The sequence below is a fragment of the Lissotriton helveticus genome, chromosome 4_1 (genome assembly GCF_964261635.1).
Source record: "Lissotriton helveticus chromosome 4_1, aLisHel1.1, whole genome shotgun sequence".
In the NCBI taxonomy this organism is placed as follows: Eukaryota; Metazoa; Chordata; class Amphibia; order Caudata; family Salamandridae; genus Lissotriton; species Lissotriton helveticus.
The window spans coordinates 1,377,247,673-1,377,272,159 of NC_136063.1; positions in this window are offsets into that span (position 1 = coordinate 1,377,247,673).

The window sequence follows — 24,487 nt, forward strand, 5'->3', positions numbered from 1 at the left end:
GTTGTCAGCATGGATTGGTGTAACTGCAGAGCGGGATTCTGTCATTGGGAGTTTACCTTAACTTGGGTGTGTAGAGAGAGAACGGTATTGATATAGATCGCCGTATATATTGAATTGGAAGCACTTGCTTAATATTGGCTGGCCAGGGATTTTTGGATAATCGTAGCCTCTGTTTATTTTGTATGCGCTCCACTCCCAATTGCTTTTGTTGTGGTTCCAGATACTGACTGATACTGATGGTGAAACCTCTAACAAACCGTGACCACGTTATCTTCATAGCGTTCACATATAGTTTTTATTGGGTGACCGCAATTGGTGAACTTCACCTTTTTAATTGAAATAAGGCTAAGATCTATTTGGCTTCGTATTTGAGTCATGCAATTTACTGCTTTTTTCAGTTTGATAGATTACCACAGCAGTACTTGTGACATCACTACTTGTGACAATCTTTATAACCAGTCCAAGGTGAGAATTGGGGTAGGGCCAACCCCGCAGTAGCCCTTACCAACTGTGCGGCAGGTTATTGACTTATTAGGTTATTGAACTTTTCAAATTAAGAAACCATTGACCTACCTATTAATTATCTTGCCCATAGATATGTGTGACAGGTCATCTTATTCTCGGGTGCCCTTGAACAAAGTACTCACCCTTTTGGCACTCATCAGTGGACGTTTTTCATCTGTCATATTAAGGTGAGAGTGGATGCAGAGTTTGGGGCAACATTTACAGGTAGTGAATATGTACTGTGCAGTACAACGTTTGGCAGGTTAGCACACTTTTTTTTCAGTATTGGTAAGACGAACGTAATGGTGGTAGCAGATTGTCGTGACTGTAGTTCACCGCAGAATTGAAAGGTATGTGTCTCGTAGGAGCGTAGCGTGAAGTAGTTTGTAACTCGTTGGCGCTTAGAACGTAGGTTTATAGCATGTGGGTTTCCGCGTTTCAGATTATTGACAGAAGCACAAAGTCCCGTTTAAAGCCTCCAGTCATTTCGTCTCATTAAGGTTAGTTTTTTTAAACTGCTCCAGTTACATTGTGATATCAGCCTGTGTAAAATATTGCGCACACGTTTCAGTGCGCCTAAAATTCAGTGGAAGCAAGTTGATGATGTGGGACTAAATGGGAAACGTTCTCAGGAGGTTTTATTTTTGTTTGTTACAGCTTCGGTACAGCAGCCGGTCTCGAAGTTAACGAGCATCTGAACGTGGCCTCGTAGAGTTTTTGAAAATTCTTATTCAGTTTCCAGTGAGTGTCTTTTGAAGTGTCGTGTTTAAGTCAGTGAAAAAACAACGCGGTAGAAAGGTCTTTTAATCAGTTTTTTCTGATATCCTTCCAGTGTAGTGAAAGAAACACCCAGCCTGTGACGGTCCACGTGTTAACATACCACATCGTAGAATCCCTGGAAGTTCACACTTTAGTGTTAAATAAGTGAGTCCTCACCTTTCGGTGTTCATAAATTTGTCTCATTAGTAAAGGTACACTTTAGTTGCTTGTAATGGTCATATGGGTTGTTTGCATTTATTATTATGAGCACGTGTCAACATGATCAGGTTTTCTGTACATTTAGATAAAATGTTTCGCAGATACTTATTAACAGAAATCTTTCGTAGGTTTTGATAAGGGTGCATTTTTTGTGAGGCTAACTGCACCAATGTATGATGTAAGACCAGCATTTTGACATTATTACAAATGAAATGTATATTTTTTTACAGGTACTGCCCCCGAAGAAGGGCCGTGTGGCCCGAAATGCATTGGGCACAAGAACTTATTGCGATAAAATTGTAAGATGCATAATATATAGATGTGATTGAACATCTAATTTTCATGAATTTTCGTTCATAACCTAAATGAGAGTTATAAACTCATCTAAAACAATCATTGAAAATATAATTTACGTAAACATAAACAATAATTTGTGTTGAGATTATTTTTCAAAATATTTTTCAAAGTGATTTGTATGTTTTGATCAGAAACCCACCCGGGTCAAAGTAACAGTGCGCAGAGGGCAAGCTGATTAGCTTGATTCTTTCAGGTTAGCACACTTGCCATATATCATGATGGAACCTTGGAATATGTTAGGGTTTTCACTAGTATTTGGCTTAAATATAGCTAATATTGATTGATGCATGTCCATGTCGGGTATTTTACAGAAATGTTCTTATAGTGAATAGGACAGAGTAGCTTATCTGCCTTACGTTAATTATCTTAGAATATGATGTAGACTTCACTAGTTTCTTTTGTCTACGTAAACTTTCTTTACTGATTTTTTTCTTATGTAGCTTACAGCACCTATCTAATGGCCTTTTGAAAACTTTCAAGTTACCTGTTCATTGTCCTGATGCTCACTATCTGACCCAGGTGAGATACTGGTGTCATATCTGTTATATTTACATTTTTGTTTTAGATGACTAGGGGAATGAGTTGAAATATTCAGCGACTTGGGATTTGTCCACCTATTGTTCATAGGCGTTGACTTTTCGGCCCTATTTCTTGTTGGTGATTATCTGATTTTAACTTTTATTTACAAATTGCAATTTATTTTTACTTTTTTATGATTACGTGAATTTGTTGTGACATCCTAATGACTCATATATAAGTGATCACGAAACAACTTATCCTACAGGTTACTGAACCTATACATTATAAAAGGTGAGAGGTGTGTGAGATCCCTTGTGTGATATACATATATTCCAAATGATATTATATGGTTAGGCATTGGATATTAGGTGCCTTTTATCTAGGATGAAGATTTTTTCAACATGATCAATTGGTTATGTTTATATGCCCTTAACCAATTGATACCCATTGTGGCAGGCTCCACCACTGTCGTGACCATGAATGGCCAATGGTTAACTTGCTATACTGTATAGTAGGTATGAATGGTGTGTAGCCTTTTCTGATTATTGGAATGCCGAGGATATTGAGTTGATTATTTGTGATGAGGTATGCTCTCATTTTGCTCCTTTTGGTTACAGGTGTGTATTTGTTGCCTCTGGTTCCTTATTGAGTTATTAACTCTGCTCTTAACTTTTTTCTTCCTTTTACTCTTCTCTTTTCTATTCATCTTTCCCACCCTTTTACAAATGTATGGTGATTTCAGCCATTTTAGATGACTCTTTAAAATGGGACTGAATGTACAATTAATTGACATGGTGTTATCATACAGTTATTTTGATCTTTTTGTGTTATGCAATTCTATGTGGTTGTATGTGTCTTAATAACATAGTTTGTGTGACACTATGTCTTGGGCCATCTGTGTCAGTTGTGTTGTTGTTGTATTTCTAAATATTTTTAAATGTATTTCACTGTGTATATCCATCACATCGTATGTATATTTATGTTGGTGTCTTGTAATTGTTACAGCTCTGATGAACTTCCCGTGGCAATGGGGAACAAAACGCGTCGGCTGTGTGCCGGTGTTTTGACAAGAATTCAATAAAAAGAAGAATTTATGAAGTACTCATTTGTCACTTGTTCTGACTACTATCAAGTGCACCTTCCTCTGGTTTGAACTTTTATTGTAAATAGGCATCTCTCTGCAGTGAATGCCGGAAGTTGTTGCACTTATTTTGACTTTTTGAAACTAAAAGAGTTGAGGTGCTTGACCTTGGTCTGCTGTTGTGTTGGTACCTGTTTCTTGTTGATAGGCCAAATACATATTTAGTACCAGAAAATTTTCGCTTGAGGCGTCAATGTTATTTTTTTATTTGTTTTAGGTAAGGGGTGACTATCAACTCAGATAGCTCTATTAAGACTCCTCAAATCAATACACATCCTGAGGCATTATTCTTTTTACATCCAACAACTATAGAGGACAGCCTTAAGGCTGAACCTATAGCTTTAATAATCCCGTATTTGTTGAACATCTTTAGTAAAGCATGTCATTCCTTTCTTACACTAAACGGCACACATATCAGCCTGTTCTTCACTGGGATAGTCACTGTCTTCACTTTAATACAATGTTGAAATCGGTCAATTTTACAAATTCCTTCCGGAATAAATCTTTATTCCTCACTAATATCTTACTCAGCCTTACCCCAAAATTAACCTCATCATCCACCCATAGCAATTGTTAGTGAAACCTTGGTCATAAAGCAAATCTATAATCATCCTTGATGATGCCAGCTCAGTATGTCTGGACCTTCTGTAGAGTCATAGATCTTACTAACTACAAAGAGTCCCTTGAAATATTTTGTAGTCTCAACAAAACCTTCCAAGTCAATGCACGTACCATTTTACCCCCTGGTTTTATATCTTGGGGATTCAAATCCCAATACAACACTTGATAAGGTGAAATGTGAAACAGAGGGTATTTTGAAACCTGAGCGCACCTACAATAAATTCTTTAGTAGGATCCTTGGTAAATGGCACATCCCTCTCATGTACTTTCGCTCACACCAATAGAATATTTCGTTTATTGGTCAATCCCTCATCTGTATCCCCCATCACAGTGTTGACCTTGTTATTTTTAGCACCGTTTTTGGCCACCCTTTCAAAATGCCCCATAATACCACATGCAACACATTCTTTTCCTTTAACAGGACACTGATTAGATGAAACGACATGACATTTAGATCCACATCTAAAACAACAAACGGATCCATTACAAATGTTTTTCCTTGATGGTGGTTATCTAGCTCAAGCTTTTTTAAATTTAACACCACAGACCATATCCTCCATTCCTTTTTTTAAATTTTTTGGCAATTTTGAATACTATTTGCTATCTTGACTGCTTCTTCCAGATTTGGATTCTTGCATGTAAGCACATTTTCCTGTATTCTTTTATTGTGACATCTAGTCATCAGCTGGTCCCTAATAAGCTGTATGTAAAAATTCCAAAACTTACGTTTAGCAGGTAACATGTTAACAATGTCACATACATACCTATTGATTCTGAAGAAGTTTGTTCTCTGGAAAAAAATGTATGCCTCCTTACTTCCAAAGTTGGTGGCTTACAAAGTGTCTCTAATCTTTTAAAGGCTTCTTCATATTCATCCACTTCTTCCTTTTCTTGCACCTCCTCTGGCACATGATAAAAAAAATGTTGAACCTCCATCTCCACTGAATGTTCTGGTAACCATCTCTGTCTTTCTGTTTTTTGTTTAAATTTTTTATACTCATTTGCCTATAAAAACACCATTCCATTTTTACCTGTGAATGGAGTATCATGCCCTTTTGTGCTGGAAGCAGGGAAAGATAGAAAGAGAGACAATGGCTTCGACCTTTACCACCCTCGTTTATTTAAAGCTCAATCTTCCTTCCAAAGAAAATCCCTTGCTATCCCTCCACTCCTTACCTCCTTGGACAAACAAGAGGTGGGGAAAAAGGAAACCAGATAGCCAGACGAGGCAGAGAAGGCATAATCATTTCACTTCATTATTCTGTTGCTCAAACCAATCCACTAGAGGGACCAAAAATCATGCTTTTTAAAAACCTTCATATCCAAGCTAGCAACATATTTAACAGAGCATAGCCAATCATTGTACCTATGTACACAACTATCCACTGTTTTTTAGATTTCTCTACGTGACAACAGCATAGAATAAAAAAAGGAGCCTTGCCTGATTATTTGTAATTTTTGCAAGGGAATCTTCACATCCAAAAATTAAAAGCAAAATGCTTACCTTAATGTCAATCTTCAGCATAATACACAGGGCCCTGCTCACATCATTTCAGAATGACTGAATCTCTGGACATTCCACAAATGTGTACATCATCCTCCTTCAAACTGCCGCACTTATAGCAAACTACATCCCCTCCTCTCCCAAACTTTGGCAGCCTCTGACGAGTCCAATAGGCTCTGTGGATGGAGAAAAGATGGTTTCTTCTTAAGTGTTCGGGTTTAACTATTTTAAACAACATAGGTAGTTGCCACTTGTTTTCCAGCTAAGACTCCGGCAAGCATCTTCCCCACAGTTCCATTGGCAATGTGAAAGCACCGTCCTCCAATTCCACAATCAACCAGTAAGTTGTTGCAAGCTCCTTCTTGAGTACTGCCTTGTGCAAAAGTCTATCTTCGAGTTTGTTAGGTTTTCCTATAATCGTGCAGGGGTCTTGGAACCAACTCTGCATTTGCAGGTATCTAAATCTAGGCACTTGGTGATCCAAAAGATGATTATATGTTTCCCAGGTTATTAGGTGACCTTCTTGCATAATATGGTTCCATCTTGTTAAACCTGCCTCTTTCAATGGTCGAGCCAATAAATCTTTTGCCTACTCCGGTGAGCCTGGTGAATTCAAATAGGAACCACTAGGCTGAAGTATGGCATTTGTAAGACTTTTTTTACCCTATACCATGTCTCTGCCAGGCCCCTATAGATCTCTTCCATTCTGGTTTGAATTTGAACCATCTATGGCATCTAAGTATGCATTAAATACCCTAAGCCACTTGGTGCCTGTTCTGGTAACTAAGAAGGGAGGTGGTGGCATTTTAGATTGCATGTTGCTAAATGTAAGAAAACTATGAACGTCTGTTGCAACATATATCAGACATATCAGATTTGACAAACTGATACAAAAGTATATATATCCTCATATGCACTTTAAACTAAAACATTAGCATCACAGCAGCATGAGCCATGCTACTCTAAAACTTTAATAATACTCCAGTAATGATTTGGTGTATTGACATTGTATTAAGCAGTGGATAGAGAACACAGTAGGCTTAGCTGGCAGGTACATCAGCTTTATAACTGAGGCACACCTGCCATTCATTGTTCATAATAAACCCATGTCAAATCAAAGATTGCTGGTAAACAACCTAGACATACAGTGATGGCACCAATGCATAAGGAGGCATCAATATGATGCAACACAGTATAGGTTTTGATCTTTACACAGATACTTGAAGACACCAACCCACACAGATCATTAGACAAGGTATGTCATGAACTGATTGGCAATCTTCAACGCCATCCAAAGTGACGTTGCATATGCATGGTCACCCATCAAATGAAGCAATATGCTAATATCTCCAGTCCTATTTCTTTCTCAATGATGTACGGTGCTCCTTACTCTGAAATGACCCTGTTTGGGGCTTGTGATGGGGTGGGACTTTGTTCCCCAGCACGCAGTTCTCGATCCTCTTACCGAACCTGACCCTGCTTGCCTGTAGGAGGAGCCAGCAACTTGCACTCTTATAGTGCCATTAAAACCCTGCAGCACGGGACACATAGACAATGTTTGTGGCTACTGCTGCACTTCTCCATCCTTTTGTTGCACCTGGCCCTGCTTGCTTGGAGAAGGGGCTGGCAACCAGCCCTATTAAAGCTCCATTAAAGCCCTGTGGCATGGGACGCACCTGGGCGCGTACCTGGACGAAGACCTGGCCAATAGCGGGCCCATCTGTGCCTGACCGTGGCCAGACGTGGCTGGGCTGGAATTTACTGCTTTTTTCAGTTTGATAGATTACCACAGCAGTACTTGTGACATCACTACTTGTGACAATCTTTATAACCAGTCCAAGGTGAGAATTGGGGTAGGGCCAACCCCGCAGTAGCCCTTACCAACTGTGCGGCAGGTTATTGACTTATTAGGTTATTGAACTTTTCAAATTAAGAAACCATTGACCTACCTATTAATTATCTTGCCCATAGATACGTGTGACAGGTCATCTTATTCTCGGGTGCCCTTGAACATAGTACTCACCCTTTTGGCACTCATCAGTGGACGTTTTTCATCTGTCATATTAAGGTGAGAGTGGATGCAGAGTTTGGGGCAACATTTACAGGTAGTGAATATGTACTGTGCAGTACAACGTTTGGCAGGTTGGCACACTTGCCATATATCATGATGGAACCTTGGAATATGTTAGGGTTTTCACTAGTATTTGGCTTAAATATAGCTAATATTGATTGATGCATGTCCATGTCGGGTATTTTACAGAAATGTTCTTATAGTGAATAGGACAGAGTAGCTTATCTGCCTTATGTTAATTATCTTAGAATATGATGTAGACTTCACTAGTTTCTTTTGTCTACGTAAACTTTCTTTACTGATTTTTTTCTGATGTAGCTTACAGCACCTATCTAATGGCCTTTTGAAAACTTTCAAGTTACCTGTTCATTGTCCTGATGCTCACTATCTGACCCAGGTGAGATACTGGTGTCATATCTGTTATATTTACATCTTTGTTTTAGATGACTAGGGAAATGAGTTGAAATATTCAGCGACTTGGGATTTGTCCACCTATTGTTCATAGGCGTTGACTTTTCGGCCCTATTTCTTGTTGGTGATTATCTGATTTTAACTTTTATTTACAAATTGCAATTTATTTTTACTTTTTTATGATTACGTGAATTTGTTGTGACATCCTAATGACTCATATATGAGTGATCACGAAACAACTTATCCTACAGGTTACTGAACCTATACATTATAGAAGGTGAGAGGTGTGTGAGATCCCTTGTGTGATATACATATATTCCAAATGATATTATACGGTTAGGCATTGGATATTAGGTGCCTTTTATCTAGGATGAAGATTTTTTCAACATGATCAATTGGTTATGTTTATATGCCCTTAACCGATTGATACCCATTGTGGCAGGCTCCACCACTGTCGTGACCATGAATGGCCAATGGTTAACTTGCTATACTGTATAGTAGGTATGAATGGTGTGTAGCCTTTTCTGATTATTGGAATGCCGAGGATATTGAGTTGATTATTTGTGATGAGGTATGCTCTCATTTTGCTCCTTTTGGTTACAGGTGTGTATTTGTTGCCTCTGGTTCCTTATTGAGTTATTAACTCTGCTCTTAACTTTTTTCTTCCTTTTACTCTTCTCTTTTCTATTCATCTTTCCCACCCTTTTACAAATGTATGGTGATTTCAGCCATTTTAGATGACTCTTTAAAATGGGACTGAATGTACAATTAATTGACATGGTGTTATCATACAGTTATTTTGATCTTTTTGTGTTATGCAATTCTATGTGGTTGTATGTGTCCTAATAACATAGTTTGTGTGACACTATGTCTTGGGCCATCTGTGTCAGTGGTGTTGTTGTTGTATTTCTAAATATTTTTAAATGTATTTCACTGTGTATATCCATCACATCGTATGTATATTTATGTTGGTGTCTTGTAATTGTTACAGCTCTGACGAACTTCCCGTGGCAATGGGGAACAAAACGCGTCGGCTGTGTGCCGGTGTTTTGACAAGAATTCAATAAAAAGAAGAATTTATGAAGTACTCATTTGTCACTTGTTCTGACTACTATCAAGTGCACCTTCCTCTGGTTTGAACTTTTATTGTAAATAGGCATCTCTCTGCAGTGAATGCCGGAAGTTGTTGCACTTATTTTGACTTTTTGAAACTAAAAGAGTTGAGGTGCTTGACCTTGGTCTGCTGTTGTGTTGGTACCTGTTTCTTGTTGATAGGCCAAATACATATTTAGTACCAGAAAATTTTTCGCTTGAGGCGTCAATGTTATTTTTTTATTTGTTTTAGGTAAGGGGTGACTATCAACTCAGATAGCTCTATTAAGACTCCTCAAATCAATACACATCCTGAGGCATTATTCTTTTTACATCCAACAACTATAGAGGACAGCCTTAAGGCTGAACCTATAGCTTTAATAATCCCATATTTGTTGAACATCTTTAGTAAAGCATGTCATTCCTTTCTTACTCTAAACGGCACACATATCAGCCTGTTCTTCACTGGGATAGTCACTGTCTTCACTTTAATAAAATGTTGAAATCGGTCAATTTTACAAATTCCTTCCGGAATAAATCTTTATTCTACACTAATATCTTACTCAGCCTTACCCCAAAATTAACCTCATCATCCACCCATAGCAATTGTTAGTGAAACCTTGGTCATAAAGCAAATCTATAATCATCCTTGATGATGCCAGCTCAGTATGTCTGGACCTTCTGTAGAGTCATAGATCTTACTAACTACAAAGAGTCCCTTGAAATATTTTGTAGTCTCAACAAAACCTTCCAAGTCAATGCACGTACCATTTTACCCCCTGGTTTTATATCTTGGGGATTCAAATCCCAATACAACACTTGATAAGGTGAAATGTGAAACAGAGGGGATTTTGAAACCTGAGCGCACCTACAATAAATTCTTTAGTAGGATCCTTGGTAAATGGCACATCCCTCTCATGTACTTTCGCTCACACCAATAGAATATTTCGTTTATTGGTCAATCCCTCATCTGTATCCCCCATCACAGTGTTGACCTTGTTATTTTTAGCACCGTTTTTGGCCACCCTTTCAAAATGCCCCATAATACCACATGCAACACATTCTTTTCCTTTAACAGGACACTGATTAGATGAAACGACATGACATTTAGATCCACATCTAAAACAACAAACGGAGCCATTACAAATGTTTTTCCTTGATGGTGGTTGTCTAGCTCAAGCTTTTTTAAATTTAACACCACAGACCTTATCCTCCATTCCTTTTTTTAAATTGTTTGGCAATTTTGAATACTATTTGCTATCTTGACTGCTTCTTCCAGATTTGGATTCTTGCATGTAAGCACATTTTCCTGTATTCTTTTATTGTGACATCTAGTCATCAGCTGGTCCCTAATAAGCTGTATGTAAAAATTCCAAAACTTACATTTAGCAGGTAACACTGTTAACAATGTCACATACATACCTATTGATTCTGAAGAAGTTTGTTCTCTCGAAAAAAATGTATGCCTCCTTACTTCCAAAGTTGGTGGCTTACAAAGTGTCTCTAATCTTTTAAAGGCTTCTTCATATTCATCCACTTCTTCCTTTTCTTGCACCTCCTCTGGCACATGATAAAAAAAATGTTGAACCTCCATCTCCACTGAATGTTCTGGTAACCATCTCTGTCTTTCTGTTTTTTGTTTACATTTTTTATCCTCATTTGCCTATAAAAACACCATTCCATTTTTACCTGTGAATGGAGTATCATGCCCTTTTGTGCTGGAAGCAGGGAAAGATAGAAAGAGAGACAATGGCTTCGACCTTTACCACCCTCGTTTATTTAAAGCTCAATCTTCCTTCCAAAGAAAATCCCTTGCTATCCCTCCACTCCTTACCTCCTTGGACAAACAAGAGGTGGGGAAAAAGGAAACCAGATAGCCAGACGAGGCAGAGAAGGCATAATCATTTCACTTCATTATTCTGTTGCTCAAATCAATCCACTAGAGGGACCAAAAATCATGCTTTTTAAAAACCTTCATATCCAAGCTAGCAACACATTTAACAGAGCATAGCCAATCATTGTACCTATGTACATAACTAACCACTGTTTTTTAGATTTCTCTACGTGACAACAGCATAGAATAAAAAAAGGAGCCTTGCCTGATTATTTGTAATTTTTGCAAGGGAATCTTCACATCCAAAAATTAAAAGCAAAATGCTTACCTTAATGTCAATCTTCAGCATAATACACAGGGCCCTGATCACATCATTTCAGAATGACTGAATCTCTGGACATTCCACAAATGTGTACATGATCCTCCTTCAAACTGCCGCACTTATAGCAAACTACATCCCCTCCTCTCCCAAACTTTGGCAGCCTCTGACGAGTCCAAAAGGCTCTGTGGATGGAGAAAAGATGGTTTCTTCTTAAGTGTTCGGGTTTAACTATTTTAAACAACATAGGTAGTTGCCACTTGTTTTCCAGCTAAGACTCAGGCAAGCATCTTCCCCACAGTTCCATTGGCAATGTGAAAGCACCGTCCTCCAATTCCACAATCAACCAGTAAGTTGTTGCAAGCTCCTTCTTGAGTACTGCCTTGTGCAAAAGTCTATCTTCGAGTTTGTTAGGTTTTCCTATAATCGTGCAGGGGTCTTGGAACCAACTCTGCATTTGCAGGTATCTAAATCTAGGCACTTGGTGATCCAAAAGATGATTATATGTTTCCCAGGTTATTAGGTGACCTTCTTGCATAATATGGTTCCATCTTGTTAAACCTGCCTCTTTCAATGGTCGAGCCAATAAATCTTTTGCCTACTCCGGTGAGCCTGGTGAATTCAAATAGGAGCCACTAGGCTGAAGTATGGCATTTGTAAGACTTTTTTTACCCTATACCATGTCTCTGCCAGGCCCCTATAGATCTCTTCCATTCTGGTTTGAATTTGAACCATCTATGGCATCTAAGTATGCATTAAATACCCTAAGCCACTTGGTGCCTGTTCTGGTAACTAAGAAGGGAGGTGGTGGCATTTTAGATTGCATGTTGCTAAATGTAAGAAAACTATGAACGTCTGTTGCAACATATATCAGACATATCAGATTTGACAAACTGATACAAAAGTATATATATCCTCATATGCACTTTAAACTAAAACATTAGCATCACAGCAGCATGAGCCATGCTACTCTAAAACTTTAATATTACTCCAGTAATGATTTGGTGTATTGACATTGTATTAAGCAGTGGATAGAGAACACAGTAGGCTTAGCTGGCAGGTACATCAGCTTTATAACTGAGGCACACCTGCCATTCATTGTTCATAATAAACCCATGTCAAATCAAAGATTGCTGGTAAACAACCTAGACATACAGTGATGGCACCAATGCATAAGGAGGCATCAATATGATGCAACACATTATAGGTTTTGATCTTTACACACATACTTGAAGACACCAACCCACACAGATCATTAGACAAGGTATGTCATGAACTGATTGGCAATCTTCAACGCCATCCAAAGTGACGTTGCATATGCATGGTCACCCATCAAATGAAGCAATATGCTAATATCTCCAGTCCTATTTCTTTCTCAATGATGTACGGTGCTCCTTACTCTGAAATGACCCTGTTTGGGGCTTGTGATGGGGTGGGACTTTGTTCCCCAGCACGCACTTCTCGATCCTCTTACCGAACCTGACCCTGCTTGCCTGTAGGAGGAGCCAGCAACTTGCACTCTTATAGTGCCATTAAAACCCTGCAGCACGGGACACATAGACAATGTTTGTGGCTACTGCTGCACTTCTCCATCCTTTTGTTGCACCTGGCCCTGCTTGCTTGGAGAAGGGGCTGGCAACCAGCCCTATTAAAGCTCCATTAAAGCCCTGTGGCATGGGACGCACCTGGGCGCGTACCTGGACGAAGACCTGGCCAATAGCGGGCCCATCTGTGCCTGACCGTGGCCAGACGTGGCTGGGCTGGAATTTACTGCTTTTTTCAGTTTGATAGATTACCACAGCAGTACTTGTGACATCACTACTTGTGACAATCTTTATAACCAGTCCAAGGTGAGAATTGGGGTAGGGCCAACCCCGCAGTAGCCCTTACCAACTGTGCGGCAGGTTATTGACTTATTAGGTTATTGAACTTTTCAAATTAAGAAACCATTGACCTACCTATTAATTATCTTGCCCATAGATACGTGTGACAGGTCATCTTATTCTCGGGTGCCCTTGAACAAAGTACTCACCCTTTTGGCACTCATCAGTGGACGTTTTTCATCTGTCATATTAAGGTGAGAGTGGATGCAGAGTTTGAGGCAACATTTACAGGTAGTGAATATGTACTGTGCAGTACAACGTTTGGCAGGTTAGCACACTTGCCATATATCATGATGGAACCTTGGAATATGTTAGGGTTTTCACTAGTATTTGGCTTAAATATAGCTAATATTGATTGATGCATGTCCATGTCGGGTATTTTACAGAAATGTTCTTATAGTGAATAGGACAGAGTAGCTTATCTGCCTTATGTTAATCATCTTAGAATATGATGTAGACTTCACTAGTTTCTTTTGTCTACGTAAACTTTCTTTACTGATTTTTTTCTTATGTTGCTTACAGCACCTATCTAATGGCCTTTTGAAAACTTTCAAGTTACCTGTTCATTGTCCTGATGCTCACTATCTGACCCAGGTGAGATACTGGTGTCATATCTGTTATATTTACATCTTTGTTTTAGATGACTAGGGGAATGAGTTGAAATATTCAGCGACTTGGGATTTGTCCACCTATTGTTCATAGGCGTTGACTTTTCGGCCCTATTTCTTGTTGGTGATCATCTGATTTTAACTTTTATTTACAAATTGCAATTTATTTTTACTTTTTTATGATTACGTGAATTTGTTGTGACATCCTAATGACTCATATATGAGTGATCACGAAACAACTTATCCTACAGGTTACTGAACCTATACATTATAAAAGGTGAGAGGTGTGTGAGATCCCTTGTGTGATATACATATATTCCAAATGATATTATACGGTTAGGCATTGGATATTCGGTGCCTTTTATCGAGGATGAAGATTTTTTTCAACATGATCAATTGGTTATGTTTATATGCCCTTAACCAATTGATACCCATTGTGGCAGGCTCCACCACTGTCGTGACCATGAATGGCCAATGGTTAACTTGCTATACTGTATAGTAGGTATGAATGGTGTGTAGCCTTTTCTGATTATTGGAATGCCGAGGATATTGAGTTGATTATTTGTGATGAGGTATGCTCTCATTTTGCTCCTTTTGGTTACAGATGTGTATTTGTTGCCTCTGGTTCCTTATTGAGTTATTAACTCTGCTCTTAACTTTTTTCTTCCTTTTACTCTTCTCTTTTCTATTCATCTTTCCCACCCTTTTACAAATGTATGGTGATTTCAGCCATTTTAGATGACTCTTTAAAATGGGACTGAATGTACAATTAATTGACATGGTGTTATCATACAGTTATTTTGATCTTTTTGTGTTATGCAATTCTATGTGGTTGTATGTGTCTTAATAACATAGTTTGTGTGACACTATGTCTTGGGCCATCTGTGTCAGTGGTGTTGTTGTTGTATTTCTAAATATTTTTAAATGTATTTCACTGTGTATATCCATCACATCGTATGTATATTTATGTTGGTGTCTTGTAATTGTTACAGCTCTGACGAACTTCCCGTGGCAATGGGGAACAAAACGCGTCGGCTGTGTGCCGGTGTTTTGACAAGAATTCAATAAAAAGAAGAATTTATGAAGTACTCATTTGTCACTTGTTCTGACTACTATCAAGTGCACCTTCCTCTGGTTTGAACTTTTATTGTAAATAGGCTTCTCTCTGCAGTGAATGCCGGAAGTTGTTGCACTTATTTTGACTTTTTGAAACTAAAAGAGTTGAGGTGCTTGACCTTGGTCTGCTGTTGTGTTGGTACCTGTTTCTTGTTGATAGGCCAAATACATATTTAGTACCAGAAAATTTTCGCTTGAGGCGTCAATGTTATTTTTTTATTTGTTTTAGGTAAGGGGTGACTATCAACTCAGATAGCTCTATTAAGACTCCTCAAATCAATACACATCCTGAGGCAATATTCTTTTTACATCCAACAACTATAGAGGACAGCCTTAAGGCTGAACCTATAGCTTTAATAATCCCGTATTTGTTGAACATCTTTAGTAAAGCATGTCATTCCTTTCTTACACTAAACGGCACACATATCAGCCTGTTCTTCACTGGGATAGTCACTGTCTTCACTTTAATAAAATGTTGAAATCGGTCAATTTTACAAATTCCTTCTGGAATAAATCTTTATTCTACACTAATATCTTACTCAGCCTTACCCCAAAATTAACCTCATCATCCACCCATAGCAATTGTTAGTGAAACCTTGGTCATAAAGCAAATCTATAATCATCCTTGATGATGCCGGCTCAGTATGTCTGGACCTTCTGTAGAGTCATAGATCTTACTAACTACAAAGAGTCCCTTGAAATATTTTGTAGTCTCAACAAAACCTTCCAAGTCAATGCACGTACCATTTTACCCCCTGGTTTTATATCTTGGGGATTCAAATCCCAATACAACACTTGATAAGGTGAAATGTGAAACAGAGGGGATTTTGAAACCTGAGCGCACCTACAATAAATTCTTTAGTAGGATCCTTGGTAAATGGCACATCCCTCTCATGTACTTTCGCTCACACCAATAGAATATTTCGTTTATTGGTCAATCCCTCATCTGTATCCCCCATCACAGTGTTGACCTTGTTATTTTTAGCACCGTTTTTGGCCACCCTTTCAAAATGCCCCATAATACCACATGCAACACATTCTTTTCCTTTAACAGGACACTGATTAGATGAAACGACATGACATTTAGATCCACATCTAAAACAACAAACGGATCCATTACAAATGTTTTTCCTTGATGGTGGTTGTCTAGCTCAAGCTTTTTTAAATTTAACACCACAGACCATATCCTCCATTCCTTTTTTTTAAATTTTTTGGCAATTTTGAATACTATTTGCTATCTTGACTGCTTCTTCCAGATTTGGATTCTTGCATGTAAGCACATTTTCCTGTATTCTTTTATTGTGACATCTAGTCATCAGCTGGTCCCTAATAAGCTGTATGTAAAAATTCCAAAACTTACATTTAGCAGGTAACACTGTTAACAATGTCACATACATACCTATTGATTCTGAAGAAGTTTGTTCTCTCGAAAAAAATGTATGCCTCCTTACTTCCAAAGTTGGTGGCTTACAAAGTGTCTCTAATCTTTTAAAGGCTTCTTCATATTCATCCACTTCTTCCTTTTCTTGCACCTCCTCTGGCACATGATAAACAAAATGTTGAACCTCCATCTCCACTGAATGTTCTGGTAACCATCTCTGTCTTTCTGTTTTTTGTTTAAATTTTTTATCCTCATTTGCCTATAAAAACACCATTCCATTTTTACCTGTGAATGGAGTATCATGCCCTTTTGTGCTGGAAGCAGGGAAAGATAGAAAGAGAGACAATGGCTTCGACCTTTACCACCCTCGTTTATTTAAAGCTCAATCTTCCTTCCAAAGAAAATCCCTTGCTATCCCTCCACTCCTTACCTCCTTGGACAAACAAGAGGTGGGGAAAAAGGAAACCAGATAGCCAGACGAGGCAGAGAAGGCATAATCATTTCACTTCATTATTCTGTTGCTCAAACCAATCCACTAGAGGGACCAAAAATCATGCTTTTTAAAAACCTTCATATCCAAGCTAGCAACACATTTAACAGAGCATAGCCAATCATTGTACCTATGTACATAACTAACCACTGTTTTTTAGATTTCTCTACGTGACAACAGCATAGAATAAAAAAAGGAGCCTTGCCTGATTATTTGTAATTTTTGCAAGGGAATCTTCACATCCAAAAATTAAAAGCAAAATGCTTACCTTAATGTCAATCTTCAGCATAATACACAGGGCCCTGCTCACATCATTTCAGAATGACTGAATCTCTGGACATTCCACAAATGTGTACATGATCCTCCTTCAAACTGCCGCACTTATAGCAAACTACATCCCCTCCTCTCCCAAACTTTGGCAGCCTCTGACGAGTCCAATAGGCTCTGTGGATGGAGAAAAGATGGTTTCCTCTTAAGTGTTCGGGTTTAACTATTTTAAACAACATAGGTAGTTGCCACTTGTTTTCCAGCTAAGACTCCGGCAAGCATCTTCCCCACAGTTCCATTAGCAATGTGAAAGCACCGTCCTCCAATTCCACAATCAACCAGTAAGTTGTTGCAAGCTCCTTCTTGAGTACTGCCTTGTGCCAAAGTCTATCTTCGAGTTTGTTAGGTTTTCCTATAATCGTGCAGGGGTCTTGGAACCAACTCTGCATTTGCAGGTATCTAAATCTAGGCACTTGGTGATCCAAAAGATGATTATATGTTTCCCAGGTTATTAGGTGACCTTCTTGCATAATATGGTTCCATCTTGTTAAACCTGCCTCTTTCAATGGTCGAGCCAATAAATCTTTTGCCTACTCCGGTGAGCCTGGTGAATTCAAATAGGAGCCACTAGGCTGAAGTGTGGCATTTGTAAGACTTTTTTTTACCCTATACCATGTCTCTGCCAGGCCCCTATAGATCTCTTCCATTCTGGTTTGAATTTGAACCATCTATGGCATCTAAGTATGCATTAAATACCCTAAGCCACTTGGTGCCTGTTCTGGTAACTAAGAAGGGAGGTGGTGGCATTTTAGATTGCATGTTGCTAAATGTAAGAAAACTATGAACGTCTGTTGCAACATATATCAGACATATCAGATTTGACAAACTGATACAAAAGTATATATATCCTCATATGCACTTTAAACTAAAACATTAGCATCACAGCAGCATGAGCCATGCTACTCTAAAACTTTAATAATACTCCAGTAATGATTTGGTGTATTGACATTGTATTAAGCAGTGGATAGAGAACACAGTAGGCTTAGCTGGCAGGTACATCAGCTTTATAACTGAGGCACACCTGCCATTCATTGTTCATAATAAACCCATGTCAAATCAAAGATTGCTGGTAAACAACCTAGACATACAGTGATGGCACCAATGCATAAGGAGGCATCAATATGATGCAACACAGTATAGGTTTTGATCTTTACACAGATACTTGAAGACACCAACCCACACAGATCATTAGACAAGGTATGTCATGAACTGATTGGCAATCTTCAACGCCATCCAAAGTGACGTTGCATATGCATGGTCACCCATCAAATGAAGCAATATGCTAATATCTCCAGTCCTATTTCTTTCTCAATGATGTACGGTGCTCCTTACTCTGAAATGACCCTGTTTGGGGCTTGTGATGGGGTGGGACTTTGTTCCCCAGCACGCACTTCTCGATCCTCTTACCGAACCTGACCCTGCTTGCCTGTAGGAGGAGCCAGCAACTTGCACTCTTATAGTGCCATTAAAACCCTGCAGCACGGGACACATAGACAATGTTTGTGGCTACTGCTGCACTTCTCCATCCTTTTGTTGCACCTGGCCCTGCTTGCTTGGAGAAGGGGCTGGCAACCAGCCCTATTAAAGCTCCATTAAAGCCCTGTGGCATGGGACGCACCTGGGCGCGTACCTGGACGAAGACCTGGCCAATAGCGGGCCCATCTGTGCCTGACCGTGGCCAGACGTGGCTGGGCTGGACCTCCTCTCTTGGTTGGCCCTCAACTTGTTCCACCAGTAGCAAGTTAGGATCCATCTGCTTCATGCCTTGATTCCCCTCTACTCCATCTTAAACTTACTGATTTATTATTATACCCACTTATCCACCCCAATAGGGATCCAAAGGAGCCACCTCTTTACCTTTAATTGCATAATTTGTATCCTCTGCCATGGTAGCTATTTCCACGGAACTTGAATTAGTGGAAACCTGTATTGATGCCATGCAAAAATTGATAAACGTCCCAACGGGGCCTTCACCATCTTCATATCTGGGGGAGGGACTGCTGTCCAACTGAGTGACTTCTTGAAAGACTGCCACAAGCTACCCCCCCGCCCCTAACCCAAACCCCTGTATTTTGCATGACTCAGTTGATGACATCTGTTGCAAGCTCCAATACTTCCCCACTAAATGCCCCCAAATTGCCACCTCTTAAATACAATCACAATCAAAGCAAAAGAAAGAGGGAACAGTCCAAGATTGACAAACTGCTCCACCACCTACCAGTGCTCCTGACACTGATGTCAGTCACGTTTTATGGAACATTTGTACACCTTTTTTTGATAATGTGGAACTCATACTGAGGGAATTTCAGCAAGCAGTCCTTTCATATTTTAACCTTTTAAAAGAAAAAGTGCAAAACTTGTGCGATCCCAATGTAACCTCCCACTGACTCATTCCAGCCTGCCTCAATAATCCAGAGCTCACCCTGCCCTCACAGTCAATGCACCAAGCATACCATTGGTCCCCAGTGCTCTCAGCCAATCTGTGCCCTGATATCCAAGCCAACTAAAGGCACATCTTTAACCATGCTAAGCCCATGCATGGAACTAGCCCTAGTGAGCAACAGCAGCAAGCCAAATCTAGGGGTTATAAAGCTGCTGATTGCAGATGCAGATGCATTTGCTCCAAGACTGCACTCCATATGTGATAGTCCTCACGGGCATCATCCCTCCTAGTGTAGTCCATCCTGAAGATGGTCAGTTGCTCAAACTGAGAGTTGCCCATTGGCTGGTGTCAAAATCAGGCTAGAGGAATGATTTGGTGGATGACATTCTTATCTTTTGAAGAGTTGGATGAGTTGGTTATGCCCCCAGGTCTATTCAAGGAGATTGTGTTGTCATAAACTTTAGAAGTTCTTGGCAGGTTAACTACTTACTTCAGACCCTGGATTATCTAGCTACTGGCCATGCTACGATTTGTGCACTTCACCTTGATTTCTTCTACCGCCCACCACTTCCACCAGGACAAACCAGTGAGTTGATATGGTGGGGAGCTGGGCTTCTGCCCCCAGTGCTATAAAGTGCATTGAAATCTCATGCGGCATTGGACATGGCTACTGCTGAACTCTGTTTTGTCTGCTAGTTGGTAAACCAAGTCCCAGGTTACACTGCCCCATGGAGAAGGGCCTGACTCCCGTCATTTGCCACATCAGCCACGAGCACTATGAAGTGCATTGAAATCTCCTGGGTACACACAAAGTCTAAGCCAAAGGCAGGCCCGTCCTGGGCCTGTCAGAGCCTGCAGAGGCTGAGCTAGGCCACCTCTCTTTTGTCTGTTCCATCTCAGGCACTGTCACTCTAACCTTCTATTCCATATTTACTCTGGGGCAACATTTTATTTATTATGGGAAAGAGCAAGACTTCACTGGCCCCATTTTGCGGCACCTGCTACCACCTTGGAAGAGTTTCTTAAGCGGGAGGTTAACCTTATCTCCATAAAGAATGAATTTGAACAGTGCCGACTGTCGCTTTCCTCTTTGCCCAGTTTTGCCCAAAGCCCTGCGCTAGCATAGATGGCTTCTGATAATTTTACTGTCAATGGTGAATTTACTACCGTAGACGTGAAGTCTTTTCCCAAATCAGGTGCGTACGTAGCTGTTGATGTCCCTCCGCCTGTTTTGCCACCAAGGGACAAGCCCATAACCTACAACAGAAGCATAGTCACCAGGGGCCAGGCCGGCAAAAGGAAAAATGCACCAGTTAGCTACAAAGCAAAGAGACTGTTTGTATTTAATCTCACTCCAAAGCCTTCCAAGAGGCCTGTAGAACACTATCCTTGGGAAAATAAATGCCCTTCATTGCGATCTCAAGGAGTCCATCTTAAGTAAGCTTGAGCCCATCCATGCACACCTGGTGGCCATTGAGGCCAAACTAATATGCTAGACTACACCCCCTTATGCCTTAAATCCATCAGAGAAAACACAAAGGTATGATGGATGGAGCACTGAAACTTTTCAGGCACTCACCCCCAGTCACAGATCTGCGTTAAATCCATCATTGTTCTTTAGCTCACTTCACCACCCCAGTTCAAACCCGCCCTATTTAAACCAGTCTTGACCCTGTTCTTCATAGGAACAGTCCAGCCCGAACTGCCAAGCCAGGTCTTCCCTGGACTAGAAACAAGCATACGGGGACCGGTTTCGGGGTAACACCCCTCATCAGCAAGGCTATCTTGAATCCAGTGGCAAAGTGAGTAAGGGATCCACGTCTAGACATACCCTGCCAAATTAGGGCAAGCAAAGCAAGCACAAGGAGATGATGGACGGAGCACTGAAAGTTTTCAGATGCTCACCCCCAGTCAAAGATCTGGGTTGAATCCATCATCGTTCTTTAGCTCACTTTGCCACCCCAGTTCAGACCCAGCCATATGCAAATCAGTCTTGACCCTGTTCCTCATGGGAACAGTCCAGCCTGAACTGCCAAGCCAAGTCTTCCCTAATATTGCATTGCCCACTCATGTCTCCCTGTCACTTTACAACACCTTAAAAAGAAAGGGTTATATATTAAATGGAAACATTTGGATCAGAAAAAGTTTTTTGCTGACCTGGTAAATGATAGGAGAGAGGACATGATGTATTGCCTTTCTGAACTAGCTGAGCCACAATTAGTTATGGGTTGTTTTAATGATCTGTGTAAATCAAAGTCCAGTTTGATGATTTTCAAGAAAACATGCATTGAACCAATGGTTTAATCACACCTGGTCGGTTGCTTCTAAGAATCTTAAACTGGCAGTCAAGACCTTTTCCAGAAATACTAAGTATATTAGACAAGCCAGCAGGTCCTACAACACAACTTGGAACCAGCAAGAGGGAAATTAGAGAGAAGGATTGGAATTACTTGCTTGCAGCTGCAAAATTAAGCGATTCTAAAGCCTTTTGGGGTGTGATAAATCACCCCTATTTATCTTACGAGAAAGATTAGAAAATTGATTGTCATGTCTCACAAGAAGCCTGGCTGTACCATGTTTCTAGTATCTTCAAGAATGATGAGTTATCCAACCGCACTGCCTGAGGCTCACTCACTGCTCCCTTAGATAGCAACTTTCCCTTATCTCCCTCAAGAATCGTTGTAAGTCTCTTGTCACATCTATTGGCACTGGCTGCTTTAAAGTGTACCCCTGGTAAGACACCAGGGCTAGATGAGGTTCCAACTGATGTTTTTAGGCAAAACACAATTTCTAGCCTCCCCTGCTGATGAATGTATTGCGAGACACTCTTTTAGCTGAAATACCTAACTCTTGGAGGAAATCCATCATAGTCCCCATCTTTAAGAAAAGCAAAAGAGGGAATCCAACATACTACCGTCCAATCTCGCTGTTGGACTCCTCTATCAAAAACTTTAGTAGGGTGATTCTTTACAAAAGGAAAGATTGGGCAGAAGATAAAAGTTTACTCTCTGATGTGCAGTTTGGTTTTCAATCGGGCCTGGGCACAGTGGAGCAGTCCCTTAACCTGCTCCTGCTCTCAGGGAAGTACACTAAAGTCAAGGGAGAATGTAGTATCCTTCAAAATAATAAGTAGTCGATTGAAGATTAAATGCAGTGAAGTTTATTCCAACCCCTGCAAAGTGTCCTTCCTTGTCAGCACATAACAGCTCACTACCACTTTCTAAACACAACAGAGGGAATACATTCTGGATTATAGGAACGGCATAGTTCTATATTAACCCTGTGTTCACTTACTATCATATTACTACAGAGACTCATGTTATCTTGCTTTCATGGACTTTTCCAGTGTAGTCAACCTTGTGGACAGGGGCAGGTTCTTAGACTTAATGAGTAGAGCTGGGGTAGATAGCTCCCTGATTGATCTTCTTATGAGCCTACATTGGGATCCCCTGGACCAGGTTTTGGCAAGGTTCCAAAGGGGAATGTATGTCGACTCACATTAAGGTCCATAAGGGTGTTAGACAGAGGTGTTTTTGAACCCCCTTTATATTCCTCTTTTACATTAATGCTTTCAACCAAGGTTTGCTGACCAAAGGGTGGGTCCTGCCTAGTATGGGGGACAGCTCAGTGCCTGTACTCCTTTACGCAGAAAAATGCTATTTTAGTGTCTCATATTGCAAATGGGTTTCAGCTTCTCCTTGACTCCTTTAATGAGTTTATGGGGGACATGAAGCTTACGGTCAATCATAACAAGTAATTCATTATGACCTACGGACCTAGAAATACTTGCTCTGATAGGTTTACTATTGATAAGATTCCCATTATCAAAGTTACACATTTTAAATATCTATGGATTATGCTAGATTGTCATTTTAAATGGGACAAACTTCTGGCCCAGAGAACGCTTAACATAGAAAATGCACTTGGTGCTATTTTCAAATTTTCCCAAAAACTTCAACAAAACCCCTCAAAAGAGCTGATTTCCCTCTATAAAAAAAATGCTTGTCACTGGGCACTTATGGGGCTGGAGTCTGGTGGTATGTGGCCGCTTACAAAGCATCGAAAATAAATTTCTCTCCAGAGTGCTGGCAGACCCTGGAAGCACTGCCAACATTATCACCCACACTGAGGATGGCCTTCCTTACATTGAGAATGTGATCAATATGGCACCGTTCTTATTGTGGGCTAAAATCTGGAGCTCCCCCTTCACAAAATGTTCTCTCAAAGCCCCAGCTGACTGCATTCAATTAAAACATGCAGGTAGGATTGTATGGCTAGCTTACATTTGAAAATCCTTTGTAGATCTTGGCGTTCCACATTTATTCCATTCACCTAGTGCAATTGATGGTAACTCGATAGTACGCTCCCTCTTTTAGATCAATAGAGATTTAAAAAGGGCTAGGAAGAGCTAGGTTATGGACACTGTACACAACTAAATGGAAATTACACCTACCAAAAGTCTTGAATCAATCATATATAGCATGGATCCCTAATCAGGAGCATAGATTTTACTTAACTCCTTTCAGGTTGAGTGCAGTTCACTTTCTGGCTGCTTTCCCACAGCATGACACTTGGTTCTCTTCCCTGTTGTCCTTGCGATAACACCAGTCACCAATCTCTTAAGCATTTTATGGGTTTTTTTTGTAGTATTTACATTACTCATGGAGTCCAATTTTTACACCCGATTTTACATATTAATAAATCCAGACCAGCTGATCTAAGCCTTTAATTTCTGCAGTGTTTGAACACCAAAGTTATTTGCCATGCTGTAATTAGTTACATATCCTCCTACCTTAAGATTAGGAGAGACTTAAGGGTCTCAGTAAATGGTTAGAGTCAGACCTCAAGCAACAATGTTGAGCACCCTTAGATCAATATTATTGAGCAAAACCGTTAAGATCAATTGACTCAATGGAAAATGTAAAGTGAGTACAGTAATATATTTAGA